The sequence below is a fragment of the Macaca fascicularis genome, chromosome 5 (assembly GCF_037993035.2).
Source record: "Macaca fascicularis isolate 582-1 chromosome 5, T2T-MFA8v1.1".
NCBI classification, from domain to species: Eukaryota; Metazoa; Chordata; class Mammalia; order Primates; family Cercopithecidae; genus Macaca; species Macaca fascicularis.
The window spans coordinates 191247939-191255916 of record NC_088379.1 but is presented as its reverse complement, the minus strand read 5'-3'; positions in this window follow the sequence as shown (position 1 = coordinate 191255916).

Below are 7978 nucleotides of genomic sequence, written 5' to 3'. Positions count from 1 at the left end.
AATTTTGTAATAATTAATGCATAAAATAAGCATGTAGGTGAAGACGGTGAATTAAATAAGGAGAAAAAATGGTTGGAAGTAGAGGTAGACACAGGATGGAGAAAGAAGGATTTATTAAGAAAGGTTTACGGGGATGCCTGGGGAGAACAAGCCAGAAGAGAGGAGAAAAAGGCTTAATGGGTTGAGTATGATCGTGGAGGACTGCGAGAGCACAGGAGGTGAACAAGGGCAGGGACCCTTGGAGACGAAAGAGGGGAAGGGGAGCGCGGGGCAGAAGCAGGGAGATCTCTCTGACCTTCTCCCACTGTTCTCCTCCAAAGCAGGTCCTAAAATAATTATTTGACCTTCCTCTAAAATAGGTCATTAGACCCTCATTCCAGCGGTTCCTCCTCCCTATACCTAGAGAAAAGGAATGAAGACCCAGAGATGCCAAGCACAATCTGAACAAATTGGCCTTGCCAAGTTCTCCCCAGGTGATTCTCATTAGCTCATATTCCCTTTGTCCAACCATCCTTCTACAGGACTGTCCACTCTTCATCAATCCTAAGCATAAAAATACAGTTTTCCCTGTTTCTTTGGGCCTTCGTTTCTGAAGGCTCCTGGGTTATGTAAAACTTTGATGAAATAAATTTGCATGATTTTCTTTTGCTAATTGGTCTTTTGTTCTGGGGTCTCGGTCATCCATGTTGCAGCGGGTTAAGAGAAGATATTACTTTTTCTCCCCTACAGAAGCTGAGCGAGAACAGATAAATGAGGTCAGGGGCGAAGGCCTGTCTAAGGTGAACACCACAAACACAAGGGCTTTAAGGACAACTGTGGGCTCCTGGCCTGCTTCGCGCAGCACAGGCAGTGACTACAGGCTTCATCTCCACTGTGCGGGTCTGAGAAGACTGGGGGGTCTGTTAGGGCAACAGGGGCTGGGGGCAGTAGCAAAAAAGTGGTTCAAATATGGGGTAGGCAAGACAGTGTAGTCAGACAAAAACTAAAATATTAGGAACAGTGAAGTAGATTAAAGTTTCTAGAGAAGTAGAAGAGAGAATTAATGGCATGAGAAAGCTGTGAGAAAAAAGAGTATTGCAATTTTAGATTTCACTAGGGGGCCAGGCATGGTGGTTCATACCTGTAATCCCAGCACTTTGGGAGATTGAGGTGGGAGGATCACCTGATCCCAGGAGTTTGAAACCAGCCTGGGCAACATGGCAAGACTTTGTCTCTACAAAAAAAAAAAAAAGAGTAGGAAAATTGTTACTGAAACACCAGGGGGTTGCTCTCAGTCCTGCTGCTTACGGCACAGAAAGCCAATCAGTGAGATGATGAGTATTGCCAAGGAAGAAGGCTTTAATAGGGTGCTGCAGCTGAGGACATGCCAGCTGAGTCTCAAATTCATCTCCTTGACTGATCAAAACCAGGAGTTTATATAGCAGGCAAGAAATGTAACAATGTATAAGAAAACAGGGCTAGGCTCGGTGATTTAGGGTAGTTGCAGTGGCTCACACCTGTAATCTCAGCATTTTGGGAGGCAGAGGTGGGCAGATTACAAGGTCAGGAGTTTGAGACCAGTCTGGCTAAGATGGTGAAACACTGTCTCTACTAAAAATACAAAAATTAGCTGGGCGTAGTGGCGTGCACCTGTAGTCCCAGCTACTTGGGAGGCTGAGGCAGAAGAATAGCTTGAACCTGGGAGGCGCAGGTTGCAGTGAGCTGAGATTGCACCACTGCACTCCAGCCTGGCAACAGAGCGAGACTCCATCAAAATAAAAAATAAAAAAAAAAAAGAAAAGAAAAGAAAAAGAAAACAGCAGGAACTTGGGAGGGGCAAGGAATCGATCATGGTGAATGAGGGGTTGGGCATCTGGTTGGGCATCTGGTGTGGTGATCTGGTTTCAGTTCTTTAATACTTTTTGTGAGAGGCCTGAAGGTCATTTCCTGAGGAATTACAGGCTCTCTAAGTGATCTTGGTGCCTGCCAACAGTATGAGAAGCACTGACTTAGCAGAAGCACACGCAGTCCCTTGATCCCAACATATCTGCAGACTGGACCTCGGGCACCTGTGCGGCCTTAGGGCCCTGGGCCTGTGCAGGAAGACTCTGGCCTACGTAGGGATGCCTGGTCATTCCAGAAGATAGACCCGTGTGCCGAAGCTACTGGTGACTTGTGGACCATGGCCACCCATAAGCAGGTTACCATCTTTAGGCAGATAGTGCTGCGTTCCTGCTGCCTTTGCCATGGACCAGCTGCGTGCTGTGTTTGGTAAATCATTGACTTCCCAGTCGGGGGCGGGGAGAGGGACTTGCATGAAGAGGATAGTCACAGGTTTCACAAGGTTTTCAGGAGGGCATCCAGATCATCCTTTTCATTGCAATAAGCAAAGCTATAGTCGAACATTTCCCTTCATCAGCTACACTATTTGTGTAGTTATATTTCATTGACGATAATCTTAATCAAAGATTACATGATTAATTTATTAACTTAATTGAATGTATTTATTCTGAACACAGCATGCTAACAGCTTCTTCCTCTAAAAATAGATGAAGCTCTAAATTCTTTGTGGATAATTTCTACATTTTCTTTTGCAGATAGAAGGGAATATTTACCTAGTTATAAATTTTGTTAAATACATTTGAAATATATACATTTTTAATCTGCATATATTTCGAGGCAACTTCTCCACCCCTGCTCCCAACAAAAATAGCACCCTATATATTCTGAGGCTGTGACTCCTTTACTGAATGTACCCAAAGGCGAATGCACCAGGTTCAGGGGATGCGTTTGGACCTGAGGCCACACTGGATGAGACAGGTTTTTCTTTGGATTTGTCTTGTCAATTTTGATTTTAGGAAAATTTTAAACATTTCCCTTCCTCTAGGGTTAAGATCTGGAAGCAGATCTTTATCGGCTGGCTTTGCTTGTATTTGGGCTCGAAGATTCCTTGTCTTTATTAAACCCTCCTTGTTAAGCCAGCTAGGTCAGAACCCTAGCTCCATAATATAACAGCTCTCCAACCTTACACTGGTGCCTTACGTTCTGATTCCTTTCTACAAGAACCGCAATGAAGATTAAGTGAGATCTTATGCAAAAGCATTTTTTAAAAGACTTAAGGCTAACCTTGTCTAAATCAATTGTCACTGCTTTAACCTGCACAAACCTACCTTGCTGAAAGTCAACTTTGGGCTGATGTAGCAGCCACTTCTAATCACAGTCCAGTTGACTTCTCAGAGGGTTATACATGGCCGAGGCTCTGCTGTCTCCTTCCCCTGGGGATGCCCATTCTTTAGACTGGGAGGAAATGGGATTATCTTCTTTCCTCCCCTCACCACAGAGCTGCTCTCCAGCCTTGTGCCATGTCCCCATGGGGTTCAGGAGTCCTCCAGGAGGTTCTTAAAGGATGGTTCCTCTGTCTTCCAGTGGCTCCAGGTGCAGGGGACGGGGTGAGGGTGGGCCTGGGAGGAGGAGTGAAGCTATCACTGCTCTCTTAGAAGCTCCACCTCTGCTCTCAGTACCTACGGGTGCCCTTTCTGGAGACAGGCACATTCATCAGTGCAGAGGAACACACACTTGCTCCGGTAGGAGAGAAGACGAGTTTTCTGTCTGCCCTCCAACATTCTTAGCTGATACTCCCTATAACAAAGACAGAGGAAGAAGAGAAAAACAAACGAAGTTTATTAGTATGTGTAGCTCGTGTGTACTTGGGAGACGCCCAGAGAACTGAGTGTGTCTCTGGAGTTGATCTCAGATGGGTAAACTTCAGGCTGAAAAACCCTCTCCATGGTTCAGGAGTCTAGAGATCTGGTTGTTCTTCTCTCCCTGGTGCAGAGAGGAAGACACCCTTGCAAGTGGACTGTTCCTTTATGGACGTCAATTTCCTTTGTACAAAATGGTAAGTCTGTGTTTTTAAAGGTTTTCCTGTGTCTGCAGTTTCTCAAAATAACCAGCTCCAAATGATCCAAAGAGGTATGTGTTGGAGGCGTGGTCTGGTTAGTCTCTGACAGTCATATTTTGGGGTGATACAGTCTGGTCTCTCATAGTCATATTTTGGGGTGTATAATCTGGTCTCTGATAGTCTTACTTTGGGGTGATATACTCTGGTCTCTGACAGTCATATTTTGGGGTGGTATAGTCTGGTCTCTGACAGTCATATTTTGGGGTGATATAGTCTGGTCTATGACAGTCACATTTTGGGGTGTATAGTCTGGTCCCTGACAGTCATATTTTAGGATGGCATATTCAGAGGCCTGTCAGTTTCCTGTTTCCAAGATGCTGCCATCAGTGGATCCAATCTTCACTGCCTCTGGCTGAGTGGAAACTAGCCTGGGCGTGAAGGCATGTGGGCAGAGCAGCACGGTAGTGAGGGGAGGGAAGATCCGCGAGGAAGGGAGGCATCCTCCCGCTCCCCATGGTGTCCTGCACCATCATCGCAGCACTTGTAAAATGAAGGCTTTACCTGCCTTGTTCTGCTTCTTCTGCATCCTAAATGACACACTTAGCACTGCTTCGTCTTTATACTTCATCCTAAATGACATACTTAGCACTGCTTCATCTTTATACTTCATCCTAAATGACACACTTAGCAGTGCTTCGTCTTTATACTTCATCCTAAATGACATACTTAGCACTGCTTCGTCTTACAGATCTTTCTTTAAGTCTTCTGCATGCTGCAGATACAAAGCAACTTTTATGCGTGAGCTACCCTAGTGGCCACCTACCCACAGCCCTGTGCGACTCTGGAGATGGCATGCACCTACCTCACCCGTGTCTGCGGGAGACACTGTCTGCTCTGGAGCCCAGGCTCACTCTGCTCAGACCCCATGATCTGCTCAGTGCATGCAGCCTAAGCCAATTCTGCACAATCAGCCATGAAAATGGAACCCTCTCCAGCCTGTGCTTTGCAGGAAGGCTGTTTACTCTTTCTGCAAAGAGCCACACAAGTGGCACATTGGCTTTCTCTGTGGTCAGACCCTTCACTGCCAAAATCTTCAGCATGTTTCTGGCTTCCCTTATATTCTTTATTTCACTTGAAAAGGGGGTTGGAGTGTGAAACATTAATGTAACACTGTAGCCTTTTTCTTAGAGTTTCCAATTGGCAAAAACGGAAAGAACTCCTGATTTCTTCCTTCACATAAAATGTGTGAGCCAGTCCCTGTGTGTGTGTGAGCCAGTCCCTGTGTCTGTGTGAGAGCCAGTCCCTGTGTGTGTGTGTGTGTGTGTGAGCCAGTCTCTGTGTGTGTGTGTGTGTGAGGCAGCCCCTGTGTGTGTGTGTGTGTGTGTGTGAGCCAGTCTCTGTGTGTGTGTGTGAACCAGTCCCTGTGTGTGTGTGTGAGCCAGTCTGTGTGTGTGTGTGTGTGTGTGAGCCAGTCTCTGTGTGTGTGTGTGTGAGCCAGCCCCTGTGTGTGTGTGTGTGAGCCAGTCCCTGTGTGTGTGTGAGAGCCAGTCTCCGTGTGTGTGTGTGAGCCAGTCCCTTGTGTGTGTGTGTGTGAGCCAGTCCCTGTGTGTGTGTGAGAGCCAGTCTCCGTGTGTGTGTGAGAGCCAGTCTCCGTGTGTGTGTGTGAGCCAGTCTCTGTGTGAGTGTGTGAGCCAGTCCCTGTGTGTGTGAGCCAGTCTGTCTCTGTGTGTGTGTGTGTGAGCCAGTCCCTGTGTGTGTGTGTGTGTGAGCCAGTCTCTGTGTGTGTGTGTGAGGCAGCCCCTGTGTGTGTGTGTGTGTGTGTGAGGCAGCCCCTGTGTGTGTGTGTGAGCCAGTCCCTGTGTGTGTGTGTGAGCCAGTCCCTGTGTGTGTGTGTGTGAGCCAGTCCCTGTGTGTGTGTGTGAGCCAGTCCCTGTGTGTGTGTGTGTGTGTGAGCCAGTCCCTGTGTGTGTGTGTGTGAGCCAGTCCGTGTGTGTGTGTGTGTGTGTGAGGCAGCCCCTGTGTGTGTGTGTGAGCCAGTCCCTGTGTGTGTGTGTGTGAGCCAGTCCCTGTGTGTGTGTGTGTGTGAGACAGTCCCTGTGTGTGAGTGTGTGTGAGCCAGTCCCTGTGTGTGTGTGTGTGTGTGTGAGCCAGTCTCTGTGTGTGTGTGTGTGTGAGGCAGCCCCTGTGTGTGTGTGTGTGTGTGTGTGAGCCAGTCTCTGTGTGTGTGTGTGAACCAGTCCCTGTGTGTGTGTGTGAGCCAGTCTGTGTGTGTGTGTGTGTGTGTGAGCCAGTCTCTGTGTGTGTGTGTGTGAGCCAGCCCCTGTGTGTGTGTGTGTGAGCCAGTCCCTGTGTGTGTGTGAGAGCCAGTCTCCGTGTGTGTGTGTGAGCCAGTCCCTTGTGTGTGTGTGTGTGAGCCAGTCCCTGTGTGTGTGTGAGAGCCAGTCTCCGTGTGTGTGTGAGAGCCAGTCTCCGTGTGTGTGTGTGAGCCAGTCTCTGTGTGAGTGTGTGAGCCAGTCCCTGTGTGTGTGAGCCAGTCTGTCTCTGTGTGTGTGTGTGTGAGCCAGTCCCTGTGTGTGTGTGTGTGTGAGCCAGTCTCTGTGTGTGTGTGTGAGGCAGCCCCTGTGTGTGTGTGTGTGTGTGTGAGGCAGCCCCTGTGTGTGTGTGTGAGCCAGTCCCTGTGTGTGTGTGTGAGCCAGTCCCTGTGTGTGTGTGTGTGAGCCAGTCCCTGTGTGTGTGTGTGAGCCAGTCCCTGTGTGTGTGTGTGTGTGTGAGCCAGTCCCTGTGTGTGTGTGTGTGAGCCAGTCCGTGTGTGTGTGTGTGTGTGTGAGGCAGCCCCTGTGTGTGTGTGTGAGCCAGTCCCTGTGTGTGTGTGTGTGAGCCAGTCCCTGTGTGTGTGTGTGTGTGAGACAGTCCCTGTGTGTGAGTGTGTGTGAGCCAGTCCCTGTGTGTGTGTGTGTGTGTGTGAGCCAGTCTCTGTGTGTGTGTGTGTGTGAGGCAGCCCCTGTGTGTGTGTGTGTGTGTGTGTGTGAGCCAGTCTCTGTGTGTGTGTGTGAACCAGTCCCTGTGTGTGTGTGTGAGCCAGTCTGTGTGTGTGTGTGTGTGTGTGAGCCAGTCTCTGTGTGTGTGTGTGTGAGCCAGTCCCTGTGTGTGTGTGTGTGAGCCAGTCCGTGTGTGTGTGTGTGTGTGTGAGGCAGCCCCTGTGTGTGTGTGTGAGCCAGTCCCTGTGTGTGTGTGTGTGAGCCAGTCCCTGTGTGTGTGTGTGTGTGAGCCAGTCCCTGTGTGTGTGTGTGTGTGTGAGCCAGTCCCTGTGTGTGTGTGTCTGTGTGTGAGCCAGTCTCTGTGTGTGTGTGTGTGTGAGGCAGCCCCTGTGTGTGTGTGTGTGTGTGAGCCAGTCTCTGTGTGTGTGTGTGAACCAGTCCCTGTGTGTGTGTGTGTGTGAGCCAGTCCCTGTGTGTGTGTGTGTGTGAGCCAGTCTCTGTGTGTGTGTGTGTGAGCCAGTCCCTGTGTGTGTGTGTGTGTGAGCCAGTCCCTGTGTGTGTGTGTGTGTGTGAGCCAGTCCGTGTGTGTCTGTGTGTTTGAGGCAGCCCCTGTGTGTGTGTGAGCCAGTCCCTGTGTGTGTGTGTGTGTGAGCCAGTCTGTGTGTGTGTGTGTGTGTGAGGCAGCCCCTGTGTGTGTGTGTGTGAGCCAGTCTGTGTGTGTGTGTGTGAGACAGTTCCTGTGTGTGTTTGTGAGCCAGTCCCTGTGTGTGTGTGAGCCAGTCCCTGTGTGTGTGTGAGCCAGTCCGTGTGTGTGTGTGTGTGAGCCAGTCCCTGTGTGTGTGTGTGTGAGCCAGTCCCTGTGTGTGTGTGAGCCAGTCCCTGTGTGTGTGTGAGCCAGTCCGTGTGTGTGTGTGTGTGAGCCAGTCCGTGTGTGTGTGTGTGTGAGCCAGTCCCTGTGTGTGTCTGTGTGAGGCAGCCCCTGTGTGTGTGTGTGTGAGCCAGTGTGTGTGTGTATGTGTGAGCCAGTCCCTGTGTGTGTGTGTGTGTGTGAGCCAGTCTGTGTGTGTGTGTGTGTGTGTGAGGCAGCCCCTGTGTGTGTGTGTGTGAGCCAGTCCCTGTG